Source organism: Lissotriton helveticus, chromosome 1_1, assembly GCF_964261635.1.
Source record: "Lissotriton helveticus chromosome 1_1, aLisHel1.1, whole genome shotgun sequence".
NCBI classification, from domain to species: domain Eukaryota; kingdom Metazoa; phylum Chordata; class Amphibia; order Caudata; family Salamandridae; genus Lissotriton; species Lissotriton helveticus.
The window spans coordinates 1,289,721,974-1,289,746,672 of NC_136057.1; the positions used below are offsets into that span (position 1 = coordinate 1,289,721,974).

General features: G+C 40.8%; 1 pseudogene; it reads left to right on the plus strand.

Moving 5' to 3' along the window:
• Positions 1–5,510: 5,510 nt before the first annotated feature.
• Positions 5,511–24,699, plus strand: part of LOC144763886 (hyaluronidase PH-20-like) — a 41,599-nt pseudogene continuing 22,410 nt past the window's right edge.

Below are 24,699 nucleotides of genomic sequence, written 5' to 3' on the forward strand. Positions count from 1 at the left end.
CAATCGCTGATGCGCTTTCTACTTCCCAGTGGGGAAGATTTCGGTTGCTGGCCCTTGGAGCAGCGGTCATGAAAACACCTATTCCTCACAGCATATGGGCCCTAGGGGATTGAGGATGGTGCAGCTTGTAGCGCCGACCACTCAACAGAGCTACATGCTGGCATGGCATGAGTTTATAAGTTATGGCAAGACTTTCAGCAATGTAAATAGCGATGAGATGTGCATTCCTTTAATTTTAGATTTTGTCCTAGCATTGATCAACAAAGGGCTTTATCATACGACGATCGCAGGGAAATTAGCGGGGTTTCTTTTTAACGGCAGTTGTACTGGGGTGTTGATCCAATCAACAATGTCCTAGTTAAAAAAATGTTAAAAGGTTTGCAGAGAGAGAATTCCAAGATACCTCTCACAAGAGCCCCCATAACCTTTGAGTTATTGCAGCAATTAGTGTTGAAGTTACCAGGATCCTGTTATGATTTTCATGAAGTTAGACTGTTTAGGCTATGCATGATATTGCTCTTTTTTGGAGCATTTAGGGTTTCGGAATTATTAGGTTTAAGGACTGACAAGGGTTTAGATAGTGCAGAGGTAATGTTAGAAGAGAACAGATTGGAAATTTGGTTAAAAAAATCTAAAACTGATCAATTGGGGCAGGGAGTGTGGATACATGTAAATGCTAGTTACACAAAGGGCTGTTGTCCTGTGAGGGAGTGGAGGGATTTTAAGGGTGCAAAAGATTTTTCAGACGGGCCGATTTTTTGTCCATAAGTCAGGGGAGAAACTATCGAGCAATCAGGTCCTGGCGGTTCTGAGAGAGCCTTGTTATTACTAGGGAAAGATCCAACACATTCATTTAGGATCGGGGCAGCGTCAGAAGCAGCAAGATTGGGACTGGGTTGGGGAGCGATCAAAAGGATAGGTAGATGGCGTTCAGATTGCTGTGTGTGATATGTAAGGAGATAGAAAAAAAAGAAAAAAAAAGAGATATATTGTTATCGTTCGTGTTTTAATTACGTTTTTCTTTCATCTAGGTGATATTCGGGGGTTGTATCCTATCAAAAAACAAATATGGATCATAGGTCATTTTTTCGTCAAGTGGGCTGTGATTTTTGCCGAACATCAGATATATGGACGAAATCTGGGCATCCCCAGCGATGGACATGCACTTTACTGGTGCGGTAAAGGGGGGATGAGATGGGACAATTTATTTCCATTGCTAGCAAAAATCAGGTATGACAGAGGTGGCCCTGATATGTTAATACTCCACTTAGGAGACACGATTTAGTAGCAATGTCAGGTTTAGCTTTAATAAAGAAAATGCAGTTAGACTTAGCTGTGATCACCAACAATTGGTTACGGACTAGGTTGGTTTGGACAGAATTTGTTTTCAGGAAACAATGGCGGAATGCACGGAACCATGCGGCAATGGAAAGAGCAAGGAAGAAGCTGAACAGAGCAATGAAAATTTTTGGTGTAGGCATGGGTATTCAGACCATAGCACATGACCACATCACTGGCAGAGACGGCCATTTGTTTAGAGAAGATGGCCTATTATATTCTGGAGATAAGAGACATGTTGTCTAAAGAGTTGAAAGTGGTTTTGTGGGTATCTTCAAAGGTTGGCGAATAAAAAAACAAAAAAACAAAGAATGGGAACAGGGCATGAGAAGTTTTTGGGGTGGGGTCAGGAAAAATCTGGGGTTTTTACTGAGTGGCGGAATAGGGGGAGGTCAATGTCTAGAGTGGACTTGATCGTCCTTCATGAGAGAGGGTGGGGGAGGATCAGGATGGGTAAAAGGAAAGGGAAAAAGAAGAAAAATTGAAATATGGTGGAAATATGGGGTGAATTCATGAAATGAAGCTTATGGATGGTTTTGGTCAATACGTTTACAACGAAATAAAGTTTGAAATGAAATATAAGGTTTTGGTATAAAGTTCTAAATTTTACGGTTTAGAGGAAAATATAAAACATGTGATAGTATTTATGATATTAGAAAATTGCCTGATCTTATTAATAAAGTGGCCTTTTACGCTATCAGTGATGTTGGTCTGTTGTGGTCTGATTTATTTTGGGCGATGGGGTCCTCGGGAGGAGCAGAGCAACAAGCGGTCTCCCCCCGGGGATTTTCGCCCGAATGGGTCGGACCACGGGTTTTGATTGGTTGACGGGCGGGGATCAGCGCGAGCAGGTAGGTGCGTTAGTTTAGAGTAGGCGGGAACGCCTTATTGGTTAGTAGCGTGAGGAGGGTAGGTGCGTTTTGGCGAGGCCCACCCACCCACCCAAAAAAAATAAGAAAATCAAAAAGACAGAAAATTGAAATATGGTGGAAATTAGGGGTGACTTCATGAAATGAAGCTTATGGATGGTTTTGGTCAATACAGTTACAACGAAATAAAGTTTGAAATGAAATATAAGGTTTTGGTATAAAGTTCTACATTTTACAGTTTTGAGGAAAATATAAAACATGTGATAATATTTATGATATTAGAAAATTGCCTGATCTTATTAATAAAGTGGCCTTTTACTCTATCAGTGATGTTGGTCTGTCGTGGTCTGATTTATTTTGGGCGAATCATGATACAGATTATAATACTCCAAACTGAAAGCCTATAATGGATCAAGAACATTCCATCAAACCTTAAATCTAACTATACTGTCAGACATATTATGATATATGGTCATAAATATGGACCCATGTTAAGTGAGAGACATAATTACAGTAGGAAGCCTATGCTTGCTTTGATCTCAGGTATATGAAACAGTTTGGGACAGCATAGATGGCAAGAAGATGTCTTACTACCAAAGGGCAAATCATGGTCTACGGTTACCCAACAATTCAACTGAATAGTACAGCCGTACATTCTTCCAAACTGTGAGCCCCTTATTGATACTATCACAACGGAACATCCAACGACATTCAGTTTGATTTAGCAGATACACAATATCTCCACTCCTATGTGGAGTTTTTACCAATTCAATTACTTTCCATTTTAAGTCAGAAGGCGCGTGATTATGTTCCAAAAAATGGGATACCAAAGGCACATGTTCATTTCTGCAACAAATTCTTCTTTTATGTTGGCAGAGACGACTCTTGATGCGTTGTGTTGTTTGTCCCACATAAATCAGGTTGCAAGGGCACCAAATGGCGTATACCACATTCTGAGAATTACAGTTGGTATGGTCACATAAGTCATGCTTTATATTGCCATGTAAAAACTGTTTGGTATTCATGGTAGAATCACACATAAGGCAATTTCCACATTGGAAGAGGCCTACAATCTTATTAAGGCCCCATAGGGTAGTCAAATTAGGTGATCTCTTGGCAGGTAAAGCAGCACGGACCACGTGATCACATATATTTTTTCCCCAGTTTAAAAGAGAAAAGGGGCAGTTCCTTAGTGATCCCAATTGCCTGCACCAGTGGCCAATGGCATTTGATAATCGTTTTGATTTGATTGCTTTTTGTACCAAAAGTGGTGACACAAGGTACACGTTCAGATGTCTTAGGGGCACAGGGGGTCAACAAAAACTCACGATGGTTATACCAAGCCCGCTTTAATGAACGTTTGATGAATTGCTTTAGATAACCACGATGTTCTAATTTTTTAGCAAGTATATCTCTTGAAAATAATCCTCCCTAAATTGGCAGTTCCTGCGGATGCGCAAGAACTGACCGAAAGGGAGGCCATCTTTTAGGCCCCTAAGATGATGGCTGGTGTATTCTAAAAGAGTGTTGCGTGCCGTTGGTTTTGTATAGAGCTTTGTAGACAACTTCCCGCCGCTAGGCATAATAGTCAGATCTAAAAAGTCAACACTCTCACTGCTGTTTTGTGAAGTAAAATTAAGATCCTGAGAACATGTATTCAACCAGCTTAGGAAATCATTCAAAGTAGTAGTATCACCAGTCCAAATAAAAAAAATGTCATCAATATATTGGTGGCAATGGTGCACATTTAGAAAGTAGGGATTATTGGGCCAATTGTAAATATATGTCTGTTCGAAGTTACCGCTGATGTACCCTTAATTTGCAAATAAAAGGCCCCATCAAAATCAAAATAATTCTGAGTCAGGGAAATTGTCAATAACTCAATGATAAAATCCGTTGGTACTGTCACTCGGCCAGGTCGAGTCTCCAATGCACGTCTAATGACTTCCATTCCTTCCAATTGCGGTATATTAGTGTATAAGGACTCAATGTCCAAACACACTAATAACTCTTTTTGTGGGTTTAATTGCTTTTGTTCCAATTGATAGATAATATCACCACTGTCTCGTACATAGCTCCTAGTATGAAGAGCCAACTCTTTGATTAATACATCAATGCATTTACACAGAGGTTCCAAAACCGACCAACAGCCAGAGACTTTGGGTTGGCCTGGAGGATTTGTGAGATCTTTATGCACGTTAGGTAAGGTGTACAAGACAGGGGTACGAGGTACAGTGGGGCAACATCACCCATCTGGTGTTTATGTATCCATAGCACTACATGAAAACCAAATGCATACAATGGTGCATAAATCATCTCACCTGCAAAGTGATGGCATTCTGTCCAAAACAAACCCAGCATTACACTTTCATGCATGTCACTTGGAGTTTGTAGGCTAAAATATAAACACTTCAAATGAATGATCTTACTAAGGACATATTTTTCTTGATTTAATTTAGTTTTATTGCACTGTCACAGAAAACCAGTTTGCAGCACTGCAGGAGCTAGAACATTTTTCTTTTAATCGAACCAAGCTGGTGATAGACATCAAACATTCAAACTTGCATGATTGTCCCAGTTATGTTGGATCCTTGGGTGGTAGAAGTGATGCGGGACCTACAGAAGAGGTTAGTTCCGCTGTGGATTTCATTATGATTCGTAGGGATCTTTGGATTTTTGAAGATTGAGCAAGGGGCTATAATATCGTCTGTAATCTGCACAGAGAGATAATCTGAGAACCTACACTGGCAAAATCTTTAATTGATAAATAAGGAATCGCCAATTTTCAAGTTGGGCCCTGGCAAAATAGACTTAAGTCTAATGCACCTGTGTTCTTGAGGAGTTCTTCAAGGTAACGAGAGTAGGGATTCTACCACTATAGACTGAAAAATAAAACCGGTTTGGATGATGCCTCCCTTTGACAACAGATGTTAAATCAGTGACTTAAAAAGTGCTTTGTGCCGCATGATAACCTATAGTATAAGAATCCTCCCATTTTGTGCCCATCTAGCCTATGAGGTGTTCTATCTTTCATGTAAAAATGGCGTCCGGAGAAGAATGGAACAGTGATCTGTTTGTTAATTGACAAAATCATATTGTGAAGTGTCAATGTAGGAAACTCAAATTAACATGGAGCCATTACAAATTATTACATAAATAAATATATTAACTAAATCATACTGTTTAATATACAAAATCAAAACCGTTTTTCACACTACAAATAATACATATATATGTGTGTTTTTTCCTAAGTAAAATCTCTGTCTTACACATAAGACATTCTCGATGTCTTAGTGTTGCACAATGCTTCCCATGAGTGGAGGGTGTTGGTTATATCAAGTTGTTGCTGTTCTGGTGTCGTTTTGTCCTTCGTTGACTTTGAGGGCACCCCCTCTCATCGAGAAGTCACCTTTCATTATGGTTTGGAACGCTCCAACTGAACAATGTGAAACCCGTTCCAAGACCCATCTGAATCTCCAAAAAAGACTGCCACCAATCAGGCGATCTCTTTGTTCTACAGCGACAGACTTGGCTACTACCCCTACATTGATGAGGTCACAGGTGAGGCAGTTAACGGCGCGATACCTCAGTTTATTCCGTTCACTCATCATTTAAGAAAGCTGCAGAAGACATTAGCTTTTATATACCAGTCAAAAACAAGCTGGGCTGGCAGTGATCGACTGGGAAGAGTGGAGGCCATCTTGGGTCCGAAACTCGGCATTGAAAACTGTTTTACAAAAGAATCGCACCCTCCGCTCTCCCAACAGGTAGCACACTCCATCGCCAGAACCGAATTTGAGGCAGCATCCCAGTTTATAATGAGAGAAACACACTCATTGACAAAACTTCTGAGGTCATAGCAATGGCCATTTTTCCTCTTTTCCGAATGTTATAATTATGATTATAAACAGAAACCGAAGGATTATACCAGGCATCGCCTGGAAATAGAAAAAAAAAAAGAAATGATAGACTCGAGTGGCTCTGGCGGGAGAGCACAGCGCTTTATCCAGTATTTACCTGGAAACAGTGTTGACATCTTCGCCAAATGCAGTGCTTTATACAAGGCACAGAGTTCAGGAAGCAAAAATGGTTTCCACTATCCACAGGGAAAGTGCTCTACTGCCAATATATGTCTACTCGCGTCTTGTGTTTACAGATGACCCACTGACCTATCTCACTCTGGTAAGTCAGACAGCCACCATAGTCATTATATAGATATGATTAACATATAGATATTGTATATAGGATACATTACTGTATTTCTATAGGATACAGGTTATTGTGCCTTGGTTGCGAGCATTACTTGAAACAGGTTACGTGGTCAATAGTATTTTCGTTCTGATTGACCTCCTTTGGCCAAAGAATATACTGGACTTTTCTTCTAGCAAGAGAAACCTCCACCACAAAAAATTGTCTGCACATAATTTTTTTTAAAGTAACTTTATTGACATTAGGATTTCACAAAAGACAGTATTACAGAGATATAGGTACATTCCCTTATTCCACATTATCCATCCTCTCATCGAGTTAAGTCCCATCATCTGCACCATTGCAATACATTTTCTGTACAGATCATGAGGTCCATACAGGGGGATCCGAGTTCCCTCCTGTACTCTCCCCAATAATGCCATGGGCATTCCTGCTAGTATCTCTGTGGTTTACAACATTATGCCAATCCTAATTTGGGCATATCCTCACTTACCCCCACATCTCCCTCCCCTTCTCTCCGGGGCCGATTCACAGAACTAACTTAAGACAAAATCCTAAACTTACTACTTTTGGTATTCACAGGAGTTAGGATTTTTTCTTAAATTTGTGTTTTTTTTTTGTTCAATAATTTTATTAGTTTCCAAAGAAGCATATAAATAGTTAAATACAATAAAAAGTAAAACATTTGATGCAAAGCAAAGAAGTACAATATAACAGCTGTGAACTTGTCACAAATAGTTCCTCTAAACAGAATTCATAAAATATAATATAGAAGAAATAAGAGTTGTGCCAAGGAACCTTAAAGAACATCAAAAGTATCACCTTGATACAAGCAAGAATAAATAAGGAAAGAAGAAGGACGAGAAAAAAGAAAAAGCGCAAAGGTAGAGAGATAAAGAAAGAGAAAGAAACAGACAGAAAGAAAGATGAAAAAGGGGGAAGGGAGGAAGGAAGGAAGGAAGGAGGAAAGGAAGGAAGGATCTCCTGCGGCACCACATAAAGAAAAAGTACATAAATCAACTAGATGCCACAAAGGGATATTGATCAACCAACCCTTTCGACGCCAAATCCATATATACATCCAAAGCTCTCCAGACTCCACTAGAGATGGAAGGGGAAAGATGGGCTTCATCTACCGAAGTGTGTGCACTTCTTAAACAAGATACCCATGCCCACCAAGTATGATAAGAGATGGAAGAAAATGACTTCTATTCCATAAGGACAACTTTCACCGCTACTGTCAATAAGAGATCTAGGCCCCGATGTAGGTAAAATAGATTTACCGATTTTTAATTACCGAATTTTACCGATTCGGTAATTAAAAATCGGTAAATCTAAGGGGTGGATATGTAGGAACATCCAGGTGTTCCTTTTACCGAATCGGTAAATATCTGTATTTACCGATTCGGTAAATACTGACTGGTAAAGCCCCATTCATTCATATGGGCTTTGAAGCCCATAGGAATGAATGGGGCATTACCGGTCGGTATTTACCGAATCGGTAAATACAGATTTTGACAAGGGTGCAGGGGGTGTCACTTTGACACCCTCTAGCACCCCCAAAAAAGATTCGGGGGCCATGTGGCAGGCATACCTGCCCTAAGGGCAGGTCTGCCTGTCATATGGCACAGGTGTGCATGCACACATGTGCATGCACACCGGAATCGGTATTTTACCATCAAATATATTTGATGGTAAAATACAGATTCGGTAAGGGTTGTGGGACTCAGAAGAGTCCCACCTACATAACAAAATTACCGAATAGGTATAAATACCGATTCGGTATTTCACAGAATCGGTAAATTTACCGATCGGTAAATTTACCGATTCTGTGAAATATGTGGCCCTACATACCATTTACTGAATACCGGTCGGTAACGGCCGAAAATACCGATTTTCGGCCGTTACCGACCGACCTACATCGGGCCCCTTGTAATTGTAACTCTAAAGAGTCTAAAGGCAAAGGTATAGTGGATGCCAGTGGGCCCAACACAATCATGGGAAAGGAGAGCTGAAATTGAATCTTAAAAATTAACATGAGATGTTTGTGTATTAAATCCCCAAAAGGTTGGAGTAGAAAGCACTCAAAAAACATATGTGGGTAATCACCTGCAGCCAAGCCACAACTCCAACAAAGATCATCAACTTTAAGATTAAGAGAATGTAAGCGTACTGGAGTCCAATGTAGAAGATTGAGAGAGAAAAATTTAGATTGAATTAAAGAAGGGGCAATTTTATTGCAAAGAGAAAGCCTCCCAATCAACTGCCAAGAGTCTGAAGATATATGTTCAGTAAGATCCTGGCCAAAATGATTTAACCATTTCTGTTGAGTAACAGTAAGCAAGGCAGAAGGAGTGGAAGACAAAAATGTATAAATTTTAGAAGCCACATGCCCAGATCTAAGCCACATCTGCAATAATGTAATAGTAGGAGAAGCTGGATCTAGACATAGTTTAGCAAGAGCAACTTTTATTTTTAAAAAGGTATAGAAATCCAAATTAGTAAGAGAGAATTTTTGAGCTAGGGAGGAAAAGGGTAACAGATCATTATTCGAGTCATAAAGATGACGTACTAGCGTAATTCCCTTAGTAGCCCAATAAGTCATCAATTTGGAATCAATAGTAATTTTAATTTTAGAATTACGCCACAATGAAGACCACCTCGATTTATGAATTGGAATAGCAACTTTCTTATCAATTGATCTAACCGCTGCAATGGTGTCTAAGATGATCGCACGTGAAAACGGAATAAATTGCGTGGATGTAGTTAGAAAAGAAGAAGAAGGTAAGGGAAAAGAGAGATCTTGTTCAATCCACACCCAAGAAGGCGTATAGTGAGGTAGAGAAGAGAACCAAAGAGCCCACTGAGAAGCTAAAAAAGCAACTTGATATTTCTCCCAATCAGGAAAATTACAACCACCCATATCATAAGGCTTTCTCAAAAATGTATAAGCAATTCTAGCTCTCTTATCATTCCAGAGGAATTTAGAGGTGAGGGAATCAATGTCATGAAAAAAAGAAGAAGATAACTTCACAGGAAGGATAGAGGACACAAAGTTAATGATGGGCGTTATCATCATTTTCAAAGTTTGAAGGCGATCCCACCAAGAAATATGTTTAGGGGACCAGGTATCCAGAAGGTGACACACTTTAAGTAAAGTCTGAGCTTCGTTGTAGACTACTGTATCATATAAGGTACTACAAAACCAAATCCCCAAATACTTAATCTGTTCAGATTGCCATTTAAATCCAGCATTTCCCATATGCGCTGGAAAACAATAAGCATTAAGGGGAAACATCTCCTTCTTGTCCCTGTTAAGGGAATATCCAGAAACACTAGAAAAAAGATGAATAGTATCTGAAATAGCAGGAATGGCAGACACAATGTCATCAGAAAATATAAGTACATCATCTGCGTAAGCGGCCGTCTTGATGCAGTGTGAGCTGAAAGTAAAACCTTTAATATCCTGATGAAGGTCAATTAACCGCAGAAGCGGCTCAATAGATAGTAAGAACAAAAGCGGGGACAAAGGACATCCTTGTCTAGTATCTTGACATAGATTAAAAAACGAGGACGTAGCCCAATTGACTCTAATATTTGCTCTAGGATGGGCATATAAGTACATAACCATATTAACAAAAGAGCCCCCAAGATTATGCGCACACAGAACCGCATGCAAAAAAGGCCAGGAGACCTTATCAAAAGCCTTCTCGGCATCAAGGGTCAGAGCAGCCACTGGAAGGTAAGACAGTTTTGCTTTACCCAAGATATGGCAAAAGGTACGGATGTTGTCCCTAGCCAATCTACCTTTGACAAAGCCTGTCTGAGAAGGGTGAATAAGTAGAGGGATACAGGATTCCAAACGCTTTGCTAATATTTTGGCGAAAAGCTTTGCTTCCATGTTAAGGAGGGAAATAGGGCGAAAATTCTTAGGATCCTAATGATCTTTACCTTCTTTTGGGATCATCATGATAGTAGCATCTGCCGCTGAACCCGAAACCGAACCAGATGAAATAAAAGCATCAAAAACAGCCTTAAGGCGAGGAACAACAGATGGAAGAAAAGTTTTATAAAACATAATGGGAAGTCCATCAGGACCAGGAGCTTTTCCAGAGCGTGTGGCTTTAATTGCATATATAATCTCTTCAGGCGTAATCGGACCACCCAATTTCACACCATCATCATCCGATACAGACTGAATAGGGATCGTCATTAAAAACTGTTGACACTGATCAAAAGAGGATTGATTAATGGGAGTGTATAATTTACTGTAATATTCGCGAAAAACCTCAAGAATCTCTTTGGTCTGAAATTTTTTAGAACCAGAGCTATCATTAATAGAGAATATCTGAGATGACCTCAAATTAGAATCCTGAAATTTCAATGTTGCTGCCAAAATCTTACCTGCGCGATTCTTTAACAGTAAACGTTTGGATTTCTGAGCCTGAACCCCAAAGTGAGCTTGTCTAGTAACAATAGTATTGTAGGAATACTTTAAGTTCTTAATGTTTTGTAATAGTTGTGTGTCTTTAGAGTGTCGATATAGAAGCTCTTATTTTTTAATATCATCTGCCAAATCCGAAAGTTCCTTCTTAATAATTCCTTTTCGCTATACATTTAATAATTTGGCCTCTAAGAGTACATTTAAAAGCATCCCACAGAACTATTGGAGAATGGACTGAGCCTTCATTATCAGAAACAAAATTATCGATCTCTTCATTCAAAGCCATAACCTGAGAGTGATCATACAGAATTTCGGTATTTAACCTCCAAGAACGAGGTTCTTTCTTATTAGCAAGATTCCAGAGAGAAAAGGCTACAGCCGCGTGATCAGACACGAGAATAGGATGGATGTACTGGGAGGACGAAGACTGTAAGAGAGCCGAGTGAACTAAGAGATCATCAATACAAGAAAAGCTAGAATGAGGAGAGGAGAAAAAAGAAAAGTCACTTCCTGTAGGGTTATGAAGACGCCATATATCCTGAAGGTTAGCAGAGGTACACATATTTGTCATTTGTTTATAAGCTCTAGGAGGATGGAATTTAAAAGCAGAATGTCTGTCCAGAATCGGGTCCATTGGGAGATTAAAATCACCACCAACTATTAGATGACCTTTATGAGGTACTTCAGCTAATTTTTTAGTGATTGAACGCCAGAACGAGGGGTCACCATTGTTTGGAGCATAAATATTCATAACATACAGGTCAAGAGAACTGTTAGAAAGTCTAGACAACAACCATCGTCCTTCGGAATCATGTTCAGCCGAAACCACCGATAAACCTGAATTTTTAGAGATTACTGTGATCACTCCATTCTTTTTGCCAAAGGCCTCAGAGCACACAACATCAAGGACCCACTCTTTCCTCAACAACAAAGCCTCTTTGTAGGATACTTTCGTTTCTTGTAGTAATACTAAATCTGAAGAAAGCGACTTGCAATAATCCAAAATGTTTGCCCTTTTCACCGGATGATTCAACCCACGTACATTAAGTGACAATACATTCAAACCAGGAATAAACACAGTAGAACAAGAAATCCGCAAATCATTGAAAATAGAGAAAGCATTTAAAAAACAAAACAACACAACCAAAAACACAACATAGACTACACAGAAAGGAAGCACCAGCAGGAGATCCAGGGAAAGAAAGAAAAAAAAAGGAGATAGAAAGAAAAAAGAGAAAAAAGAAAAACAGAAAGAGGAAACAGAAAAACAAGAAGAAAGAGACCCACCAGGGGAGGTCTAGAAAGGACCAAATTCATACCAGGGGGGAACATGGAGAGGCAAGTAGAGAGGCCACCAGGAGAGAGAAAACAACAATCCAAAACCCCATACTATAAGATGATACATAAGGAACATTATAAAGGGTGATAAAAGAAATTTGAAAACATATAATATAATTATATAAAATAGAAAACAAGTCATAGAAGAAAAATAAGCATGAGCTAACCAAGCAAGAATTATCTGAAAATAGAGAAATCTACAGAATTAATACATAAAGAGGAATAAAGATTAAATCTCAATATATACCTAAATAAGTGATATCAGGTATCAAGCGGTACAAGAAATAGCAATAAATATCAATTCATCAAAAAGATTGGAATAATCAACGAGATATTAATGCATAACCACAAGCTTTGAACTAACTATCATAATATAGATCAAATCTAGTAAAATGAGCAGAGTAAACAACGAGATATAAAGACATAACACATCAGTCTTAACTAAATATCATAATACAGTTCAGTAATACATCAAAGACAATAGATCAAAAAGATAATCAATAATAAGCAATAAGCATAAAGTCAGAGCAGTAAAAAATAAACAAGGTATAAAATGGAACTAAATGATATAGTCATATCAATGCATAAGAAAATAAAGATAAGGGAGTAAACAAATATGAGAAGGATAGGAATATATAAAATCGAACCAAAAAACATAAAATGAAAATACAAGCAATAACTGACATCCACAACATAAGTCAAAACAACCAAACACAAAGTATCATAGATATGACTTCAAAGTAAGAGAAAAAGCGATAAATATAGAATAAAAAAAAGATGATATAATCCCAAAAGGATAAGTAAGGATAGCTATAATGAACAATAAGGGCATAAAACCACATCAACATAAAAATGCATCAATAAATAAGGACAACCGTATAAACAGAATATCCAAAACACAGCGAACTATAAGAGCATCGAACAAAACGAGAAGCTTCCAAAAGAGGCAATGAAACACTAACAGTACATATCATTGAAACCATAAAAAAGAAAAAGAGAAGAAACAGAAACACACGAAGAGGAAGACAAAAAGTGAGAGAACAACAATGAAGCTTGCACAATAAACTGAAGCTAAATTAAATAAAGTATAAAGAGAAAAGAAAAGAAAGAAAAAACACATAGATCATAACAACCACCTCAAAGACAGATTACAACATGTCAACCGCAAAGTTATCGGATAGCATACGTATATATAGTAGAGTAATAATCATAGCAAGAATCTATGACAAGACTTACTCATCAAAAAAAGAGTATAAGAGAACACAACAGTATTACAAAAATAGTTAAAGATCCAGAGGGACCAGGAGAAGGAGAAGATTCCATCTAAGACTCCATTTGATTATCCAGAAAAGTCAAAAGATCAGAGGGTTCATAAAAGATTTGGGAGCGGCCCTTAAAAGTGATATGACATTTCGAAGGACCAGCAAAGAAAAAGGGAATGTTCATGTCAAGTAGACTTTTCCGCAAGTTGAGAAAACCTTTCCTTCTAATAACAGTGTCTCTGGCAAAGTCTTGAGATATAGCAATCCTATGACCCTCCTAATTGACTGCCTTGATCTTCCTCATCTGAGTCAAAATTTGTTCAGAATGTTGATGGCGTAATGGTTTAAAAATTACCGCCCTAGGATGAGGTGAAGATTTGGGTCGGAAAGTAGGAACACGATGAGCACGTTCAATTTCAAAATCTTTCTGAGAAGAAATCTGTAGAGTGGATGGAATCCATTGGTACAGGAAGTCTATCAGAGAGGAGGCTGTTTTTTCTGCATCTTCGGGTAAACCAAAAATACGCAAATTACTCCTGCGATTACGATCTTCCTGTTCTGTAAGGTCTCTCTGTAATGCCGCCATCGAGCGTTCCATCTATTGTAAAGACTTAGGGGTCCATTACGATGTCGGGCGGATTGCCTCCGCCATGCTGGCGGTGGCCACCACCGGCCTGGCGGAGGCAATCCGCCCGACATCGCAAGCCCAAATCCCCCCCGCCATATTAGGATGGCGTGGGGGATGGCGGCGGTGAAAAACATCGCCCGCCTGTTTTCCGCCCTGGTCGCCTTGCGGCCGGGGCGGAAAACGAGTAATATGGTGGCGGTGGCTGTTAGACACCGGCCGCCATATTACTATGTGCATTTTCAATGCCTTTCCGTGGCGGCAATGCCGCCACGGAAAGGCATGCAGTGTTCATTCTGGGGGCCCCCTGTGGGCCCCAAGAGTGAAGGCCAAAGGGGGGTGGCACACGGGGGGGTACCTGTGGTACCCCCCTGCATTTACATGATCGAAGCGGCAGGCACCGTGCGGTGCCTGCCGCTTTGATCATTTAAATGTGTGCATTTTTTTTTAACATTGTGGTGGGCGGTGCAGTGAGCACCGCCCGCCACAGTGAGCACCTAAGACCAATGTCGGGACCCCCGCCCTTTAGGCGGGCGGTCCCGATAGCCGATAGGGTGCCGCCATCCTAATAACCCTCTTAGAATGCTGTTGCGAAGTATCATCCACACCACTGATTTGTGATTCAGCAGTCGAAACACGAAGAGATAGTGATTTTAAATCATTTCTGATAGCTGCAACCTCCACCTGTAACAAGTCAGTATTGGTCTTAGTTGATTACGCAATATCATGTAGGAGCATTTAAACGTGACAGAATGGTGTCCAACGTAATAGCAGCATCTTTCTGAGTTGACTCCGGAGTAGGGGAGGTTTGTTTTAACCTCTTCAGATTAACTTTTGAGTCTTTATTGTTGGGAGAAAGACCCATATTGTCAGCCATTAAGGTGTGTAAAAAAGAGAAACCACAATACACACACTAGTAAACTGTGCGACAGTAGTTAGCAAAACAAATGGCCCAGAAATGACAGTAGCAAAAACAGCACTCAAGAGCAGGAAAAGGAGTACAATGACAACATGTCAGTAGGCTGAAAATTGGTAATCACAAAGAAAAATAATCGGTAGCCTTTAAAAATCAGAGACATAAGATCAAATATGGCATTTTCAAGAAAAATCAAAAAGAGACACCAAATATGAGGTGCAGTAGTGAGGAAAAGTCAGAGTCATCATTGCCAAAGCACAAAATGGCGGCCGTTTGCAGAGAGAGAAGAGAAAAACGTAGTAAAGGCTGAGCAAGCGTTGGAAAAATAATTTGTCGACCAACAGGAGCAGTTAGAATAGGTTAGGTATCTCACCCGTTGATCCTTAACATATTCCGTTGAATTAGCACTGAAGTGAAACACAGACGGCAATCATAAAGGTAGAGAACCTAAAAGCTCCCAAAAAAGTGCCTGTTAACAAGATGAGGCATCCTTGTAGACAGAGAAATAACCTTTTTGGCAAACATCACCTCATTCCTCACATGAAATGCAGGTTCCGGTAGCATATCCAAGGTTGCTGAAGAAAAAACGCGAGCTACGCCACCAAGGTACAAAATGGCGACCGCTCGCAAATTCCAGTGAGCAGGACGCCGAAATGAAGAAAAGACAGCTTCTCACTGTTATGCAGGTAATATGAACCTTACAGAATGGTCACAGCATAATCCGAAATCGAAAATGCCGGTTCCGGGGAAAGTTCGCCGAATATGGGGACCCGAAATCTTCCTGACGGCCTCTGTTGCCCCGGAGCTTAAGCGCAATCCGCCATCTCGTAGCGGCACGCAAGCCACGCCCCCATCTTAAGTTTGTCTTAAGACAAACTTAAGACAGGCTTAAGACAGACTTAAAACAGACTTAAGACAAAATCCTAACTTAAGTCTGTCTTAAGTCTGTCTTAAGTTTGTCTTAAGACAAAATCCTAACTTCTGTGAATACCAAAAGTAGTAAGTTTAGGATTTTGTCTTAAGTTAGTTATGTGAATCAGGCCCCAGAAGTTGAACTTTACGCCTTTCGATATTCACAAAGGGCTTTTACGAGTAATACATGCCCTTTGTGAATACTGAAAGTAGTAAAGTTATACTTCTGTCTCATTTTACATTTGTGAATCAGGGCCAATGGCTTTATTTTTTACGCTGACTAACGAGGTCATTATTTAACAGAAGATCATCGAAATGCAAATTGAACCTTTTGTGCATGTGGTCCACTTAAATTTGTCAGCAAAAGACATCAGTACAAAGTGGGGCTGAACTTGGACACGGGATCTTTCCTTCAAACCAAAATTAAAGGCATGGAACAGTGTTCGGCATTAACAACCAGAGATGTCAGTTTTGATCTGTTACCTTTTAAACCCTTGACTTAGGCTTCCCGTTTATGTTATCATTTTTTTAAACCAGAACTTTTATTTTATCAAAGCGTTTAAAAAAATGTATTTGCAAAAATGCACTTGCACTTTTAATAGAAAGAAAACACAATGAGGTGAAATACGTTTTTTAAACGTGCATTGTTTTTATTATAGACCATAAATAATTGCACATAAAGGGGCGTATTGTGAATTATTTTATGGCGTGGTTTCCTTTTATCATTTTATTCGTTTTAATAGTGCAAAATGTTCTTTTTTATGAAGTTTTTGTACGTTCTACTGTACAACCCCTTTTCTCAATTTAATAAACTAATATTAACAATGGCACTGCTTTATAGTAACAATTGCCAACAATCTTATGTCATTGTTTAACATGTGTTCCAAATAGCAGGTAGGAGTCAATCAATTTCTGAGCCAACCAATCATAGTAAAATACGAGAAACCATCGTTGCCAGTTCCTTAGATATGCCACAGGCAAAATATATATATATTTTTTTTTTAGGCCTTCTCTCGCAAATCAATTGTAATTTTTCAAATGTTATCAACAGGTATAGAGCCTGCAAGTGTCTCATTACACTATAATACATAGAAGGGTTGGAGAAGCAAGGAAATACGTGCAGACTCTACTGTACCCATTCCTTTAACTGCATAACTCTCTTGTTTTCCTGTCCTAGGTATATCCGGAATGGCCAGCAGGCAGTTTCAACAACCATTTCCATGATTTTTTAACAATCCTTGCACTAGTCGTCTCTGGGCCTGTTCCATCACTTCTGAAAGCCCCTTCAATAGGAAAAGTCTTTCCATTATTTCCATCTGGTGGCCTACAGTGAAACACATGCCAAACGTATTCATGGCATTTGTCGCATAAATGCGGGCTTCCAAAAACACAGCGGGCCTTTTGTAAATGCCAGAAGTTGAACTTTACTCCTTTAGATATCCACAAAGGGCATTTACGAGTAATAAATGCCCTTTCGTAAAAATGCACTTGCCCTTTTAATGGAAAGGAAACACAATGAGATGAAATGCGTTTTTTAAACGTGCATTGTTTTTTATTATCAAGCTTAAAGAATTGCATACGAAGGGGCATTTTGTTAATTATTTTAAGACTTGGTTTCCTTTCAACATTTTATTCGTTTTAATAGGGCATACTGTTCTTTTTTATGAAGTTTTTGTATGTTCTACTGTACAACCCCTTTTCTCAATTTAATAAACTAATATTAACAATGGCACTGCTTTACAGTAATACTTGCCAACATTCTTATGTCACTGTTTAACATGTGTTCCAAATAGCAGGTAGGAGTGAATCAATTTCTGAGCCAACCAATCACAGTACAACACGAAAAGCCATCGCTGCCAGTTCCTTAGATATGCCATGGGCAAAAGATTTTTTTTTAGGACTTCTCTGCTTAACATTTCTGCAAATAAGACCATATATTCAAGCAAGCTTGAGTCAAAAACCTCAACCGCAAAAGGCAGCAAGGACAAATCCCAACAATACCTTGCATGCTCCAAATACCAACTAGAGTAGACATTAAACGTGGCAAAAACAGTTAACTCACTGGACAGCAAGCAGAGCATGCTACTAGATTGCATGCTTTCCTGTCCAATAACCTGTTGAATATAAGTAAAACATGCCCTCCTCATCCACACCGCTTTCCACCTGCACTGCCTTGGGCAAGAGCATCTTCAGAAAACCTAGCCAACACATGATCTGGAATGAGCCCACCCCACATCTGGATGTTAGGGGGCTGAACCTTTAATTTAAAAATGTAGATGTGACATCCGTCTAAACTCAGTCCATTTAATGGGAAGGTAGTCTACTATATCTGCTCAACAAGCTGCTGGTCAGTCATTGGACTGTTTTGAATAGTATTTAAATCTAGGAAATACAAAAATTGAAATCTAGGAAACACAAAAATCTAAGTAGGTGATCCTCCCCTCTCCATATAAAGCAGACAAGGACTTTCAAACACTGCAAACTCCCACAGTGTCTCTAGAGCACGTGCAAGACTTCATATATTTTGAGAAGTAAAGCACGCAAAACATAGGCTTTATTCAAGTCAAGTCAAGTCAAAGATAGCTTTATTCGATTTCATATAAAATCATAAAAGCACATACAAAACAATTTAAACAGTTTAAAATTCAGTTATACATTAAATACAGAACAAAATATATAACAGGATAAAAGAATGCGTACTCGGACTTCATCTATAATACATTTGGTTCCTCGACGGAAGAACACAAAGAGTCCGCCTACCACCGTACAAGTCAGAGGCCACCAAAGTCATCTGCGGCGTACCCCAAGGATCCTCGCTGAGCCCAACCCTCTTCAACGTCTACATGAGCCCCCTCGCGGCCATCGCACGCCAACACAACCTGAACATCATCTCCTACGCCGACGACACCCAGCTGATCCTCTCCCTGACCAACGACCCCGCCACCGCCAGAGCCAACCTGCACGAAGGGATGAGAGACGTAGCCGAATGGATGACGACCAGCCGCCTGAAACTGAACTCAGACAAGACGGAGGTCCTCATCCTGGGCTCCACGCCCTCCGCCTGGGACGACTCCTGGTGGCCCCCCGCCCTGGGCACCGCACCCAAACCGACGGACCACGCACGCAACCTGGGCTTCATCCTGGACTCCTCCCTCTCCATGACCAGACAAGTCAACGCCGTCTCCTCGTCATGCTTCAACATCCTGCGCATGCTACGTAAGATCTTCCGGTGGATCCCCACCGAGACGAGGAAGACGGTCACCCAAGCCCTCGTCACCAGCCGACTGGACTACGGCAACGCCCTCTACGCCGGAACCACGGCCAAACTCCAGAAGAGACTCCAGCGGATCCAGAACGCCTCGGCGAGACTCATCCTCGACATCCCCCGACGCAGCCACATCACCGGACACCTGAGAGATCTGCACTGGCTCCCGGTCAACAAGAGAATCACCTTCCGTCTCCTCACCCACGCGCACAAAGCCCTACACGACCAAGGCCCGAGCTACCTCAACAACCGGATCAGCTTCTACACTCCCAAGCGCCTCCTCAGATCAACCAACCACGCCCTCGCCGCCGTCCCCCGCATCCGAAGAGCGACAACAGGAGGAAGATCCTTCTCCTACCTGGCCGCCAAGACCTGGAACTCACTTCCGACCAATCTGCGCCTGACCCAAGACCACCTCTCCTTCAGGAAGAAGCTCAAGACCTGGCTGTTCGAGCAGTAGCGGCACCCCCCCCCTCCCAGCGCCTTGAGACCCTACGGGTGAGTAGTGCGCTCTACAAATGACCTGATTGATTGATTGATTGATTGGTACAACTCTACTACTCATGAACGGGAAAACACTACAGCCTCATTCTAAAAACTTATTTACAGTACAGAATTTCATTTAACCCATGCTTGATCTGCATCTAATTATACGTTTTAAAAACTTTGATACAGCATTTATAGTCATTGCGTCCTGCAACAGAAGGATCTTGAATAGGGCCGGTCTACATTGTCCCAAGTCTTTAACAAAGGTATTAAATATCTTGTCCTTCCCCATGTATAGAATTTACAAAAAAGGATACAATGAATTGTTGATTGTACGGAAGAGTCGTCGCATGGACAATTATTTAGGTTTTTAGACCAGTCATTTATGACTGGAAAGGTAACCAGCCTTAAATAACTGCCCATTCTCAACCAAGCTAATAACATTCTATCATAGCTAGACTGCTCAGGGGATAAGTAGAACTGCAAACAAGGACCCTGCAATAATAAATGGTGTTGAATAACAGAGGCCTTCTTCACCTCCACTAGCCAGCGTTGATCGTCCAGAAAAGCAGAACATAATTCCTTTAAAGTTTTTTTAGAGATAGAAGATAATAGTACGGGCGAGTTAAAGAACTCTGGATGCCCTAAATTTGTTAAAAAATCCTTAATGTAGGAAAGCCACTGAATGTTTTCGGACCTCTCAAGTTTCATACAGTCCGCAATGATTGCCCTGTTAAAAACGGTTTCAGTAGAAGTCCATATCTTGTGTCAAAGCAGCACTGGACTAATCCTAATTAGATCCGATATATATACCAGGGCGAGTTCGTTATGACAGACATGGGTTGAGGTAGACTTAGGGACGGCTAACAAATAGTGAAGAAAAGCATTTTCTTTTGCTTGGATATCCTGACAGTTACCAATACCCCAAATCCTGGCCCCATATATGGCAGTTGACACGCATTTGGCTTTGTAAATATCAAGCAAAATGCGTGTAGGCCTACCTCCTAGCTTATTAGCGAACTGTTTTAATGCCCCAATAGCGCGTGAAAAAGCTAGATTCCTGGTGGTAATAGCTGTAGTCCAAGTTCCTTTTTTATTAAAAACAACCCCCAAATAAGAAAAAGTATTGGTGGTTTCTATCCTTGACTGATCTAAAAAGGTGTTACAGGAAACATTATTTTTTGATGAGCAGCACATGGTAAAAGTTTTCCCAATGTTAATCTTAAGGCCCCTAGATCCCATATATACAGAGAAGCTAGCTAGCGCCCTTTGGAGGCCTGTTTGGGTTCTTGCCATGATAACCGCATCATCAGCGTACAATAAAATAGGGACTGCAGCACCATCAATTTGGGGGTAGTCCACATCTAATTTAAGTAGGTGTTCTGCAACACTATTAATATAAACGTTAAAAAGAAAAGGTGCCAAGATGCAGCCTTGTCGTACGCCTTTCATAATTGGAAATTTTTCTGTGCATTCGCCTTTCTTGCCATAGCGCACCTTTGCCTCTGCACCTCTGTATAATTCTTTAAGAAAGTTAAGAATATTTACGTCAACCCCAAGGCGTGTTAGAGTGTCCCACAAGACGTCGTGACTCAGACAGTCAAATGCTGAACTAAGGTCAACAAACGTCATAAATAATCTGCCCTTTTTTGCCACCATGTATTTGTTTGTTAACATTGCTAGGTTAAGCCCTTGTTCGACGGTGCCCAGGCCTGGCTTAAACCCGTACTGGAATTTCGATAGTATGCCTTCGTCCTTGGCCCATACCTGTAATCTGTTCAATAGAACTCTGCCTGCTACTTTCATTAAGGAGTCAAGCATCGAAATGGGCCGATAACATTTCGGGTCGTTACAATCGCCCTTCTTAAAAATGGGCACTACAATCGCATCCTGCCAAGTGGGAAGAAAACCTCTATAATTACAACTATTGAGCACATTTGTCAGAAGCGGTGCCCATAGGGTAATATTATCCTTATAAATGTCAATTGGAATGCTATCTGGGCCCGGGGCTTTGCTATTTGAACTATCTGTGATGGCCAATTCCACCTCCGACATGGAGAAAACTATCTCCAGCGGAAACAAATTAGGAGGGGCAGTTTCTGTGGCTACCATCTGATCTAAATTTGGACTTTCTATACTAACCAGGTCATCTTTCATATAGAGCTCGGTAAAATGATTTACCCATACAGTCTCCTCTATGGCAATCTCTATCAAGTCGCATCTCTTCTCAAAAAAGAAGGGCGCATTTACCGCTCTCCAGAAGGCGGAGTTATCTCTCAAGGAACATGCCTTAAGCAGAGCTTCCCAAGCAGCCTCTTTTAGTTCATTTTTCCGTTTCTGCACAGCAGATTTGTAATATGCTCTGGCAATCCTTATCTCAGGCATGTTTTTAGGCGTTTTTTTAGAGTTTGTTTTAATTTAGAGTGTGCCTTACTACACTCAGAGTTGAACCAGCCCTCAGCCTTGTGTCTCACCCCTTCCCGTGCAGTTCCTGTTAATTTGCTGCAAATGTGCGCAGTGATTTTCTGGAAAGCTGCAATAACCTCAGTTTGATTAGGGTTTTCCGCAAGGCAAATCATAAAATCAGAGAGGTGGTCCGTTACTAAGAAATGCAGAAAACTTTTGGGATCAACTTTACTCCATTTTACTGAGTAACCATTAGTTCTATTCAGAGAAATCTCGTGGCTATATAGGTTTCCAACTGCATTTGGTACATGTCTGCCGCTCAACCCGCTGCCGAACTTTGAACTAATCGGAAGTGATCACTAAGTGCAATGTCCTCTGTTTTAAATGACATAACATTGCAATGATAACTTGAGGTGACCAAAATATAATCAATAACAGACTGTGATCCCCGTCCGTTAAATGTAGTTTGAAAATTAACCTGGGGATCACAGAGCTCATTAGCGAAACCTAAGTCCCCCTCAAAGAGTAAGTTGTTAAACAGATTCCCGAGCGTAGAATGCTCAAAGTGAGTACAGGGATCTCCCTTAAGGTTAACCATACCACATATATCTGTGTTTCTATGGGGACAAAGATGACAGTTAAAGTCCCCCGTCACTATAGCACACCTTCCTTCTTGCTCGGGTCTGGTTTCACTGCATAAAACATAGTTCAACTCTTCCAGGACCCTTTTTTGCTCGTCCCTTGGGATATTATTATAAAGGTTTATCAGAGTGATATGCTGGTTGCCTCCCCCAAAAGTGAGAGTGCCTGATAGTAAAAGTTTCCCCTACTGGTTAGACACTTTACTGTCAAATTGACTGTATTAGATATAAAAGGGCATAAACCACTTGAGCACCTAGCCCTACTAGACTGCTGCGCTGGAGTAAAATAAGTGCGGTAGCCGTTTAGATGCATCTCAGACTGTTCCCAGCACTCCTGGAAGCAGATTATATCATAGTTGTCAATGAATGCTAGGAAAATAGGATCCTTTACTTTGCTTGACAAACCAGCTATATTCCATGATAATAAGGCCATCCCTCCCCTTTGGTCAACCCGTGGAGTTCCTGTGGCAAATATTGAAGAAATAACCTTAGGTTTACCGTCTATCTGAGCCACGGGTGCTGTGCGATCGCCTGTGCCCCCTATTTCTTCGCCTGAGTGATTAAGCTGAATTAGCACTTTTCCTTCCTCAACTCTAGTGTGATTAGTGATTATAATGTCAAGGCTATCTATCTCCTTAGCTATTTGACAAAGTGTAATGCGGGCTACAGTTTTATCTTTATCCCTTACCTCGGGTGTGATATTAATATTACCATTAACCGCCCATTCTGATCTACTGGTAGACATGGTAGAGCACACCCACCCTCTCTTCTGAAATCCATTGGTCGTTGACCGTCAGTCAACCATCTCAAGACAGCTGAAATTGTTGGCCAATGGGATTCCTCCCCAGTTATCCCTGAAAGCTAGGTCCCTACTATGGTTACCCCCCACTCCCGCCGGGCTCCACCCCAATCTCGATGCCCTACTCTACGCCAGTTCCCATCGAAGTCTAAGTCATGGTTAAAAAGGCTCCTGGGGGGATAGAAGAAAGAGAGTCGTTTCATTTCTATGCCTTCGTGCCTACCTTGCATGCTCCATGAGCATATGTATTCCACCGTATGTGGATCCTCAAAATTAATCAGGACACAATCACCTTGTATGATTTTCCTCTCATGTCCCACCCAGGGCACTCTACGTACCATTAGGATCTTACTCGAGCAATGAGGCGGCAATGGCCGATTTAAATTAAGCCAATGTTGGACCTTTTTTTTTAAAGACCAGCTAGGTTCTTCCACGGCGTCTGCAAGTTCCGGTACCCCCGTCATGACCACCACGTAAGAACTTGCCTCAGGCGGAAGATTGATCACATGTCTCCTGTCTGGGGCTCCCTTGTTCTCATTCCCTTTAGGGTGCAAGGTAGAGACCCTAGGTGAATTAACCCTCTGTCTAATAGGCGCGGTGAGATCTTTGGGATTATCCGCAACCTTCTTAGCTGGGGCTGTGATGGCCTTTGGTTTTGCACTAGCCATTGGGGCTGGTAGGTTGTTGTTACTAGATCAACAGATTTGGGATTGCTAGATTTGTTACCCCCTACTTTTATTGGCCCATGAATTTTTGGATTCTTGGACAAAGCACATAGATCTGCTAGCTGTTTTTCTATATGTATTAATCTTGTCTCAATCGGGGAGAGGTAATTTTTAAGAAGCTCCCCCATTTTTAAGAAAAGTAAGCTATCAACCTCATCATTTACGCTTTCCCCAATCAGACTAGGGCTAGCAGAAGCTTCTATGTTTCCTGTACTAGTCACCTCCTTTAGCACTTGAATACGGGATTGGTCATTCCCTGTATGTAGAATTTCGTCGGATCCCTCCCCTATCTTTTTGTGTGGATCAGTTGCCTTCACCTTTTTTGTCTTGGGTTTTGTGGGGATAGCCCCCTCCCTTCTTCCCCTCAACTGACTAGTGCTTATGTCATCTGAAGTAATATTAATAACTAGTTCAGGGGTCTTTTCTAATTCCAGACTTAGTTGAGAGTCGGATAATAGATGGGT